Genomic DNA, 279 nt, shown 5'->3' on the forward strand with positions numbered 1-279 from the left:
AATGGACCGACCAACCGACAAAGAGAGACTAGGAACACGGAAACATCCACGATCAGCTCAAAACCTGTCAAGAATGTTGGAAATGCAATCTCCCCGATGTAAATCCTCAGCGAAATGTGATAAGTGGGCGCAAAAGATAAGAGTTAGTGGTCCCGTCAATCACAGAAGAAAAAATTGAAAGATCATAAAGCAAACATGACATTAGCGCCTCGACCAATTCTAGAAGACAGAAGGAAAGAAGCATTACTATCAAGATCAAAGAAATAGATGGAAAAAAGA

Source organism: Penaeus monodon, chromosome 23 (assembly GCF_015228065.2).
Source record: "Penaeus monodon isolate SGIC_2016 chromosome 23, NSTDA_Pmon_1, whole genome shotgun sequence".
In the NCBI taxonomy this organism is placed as follows: domain Eukaryota; kingdom Metazoa; phylum Arthropoda; class Malacostraca; order Decapoda; family Penaeidae; genus Penaeus; species Penaeus monodon.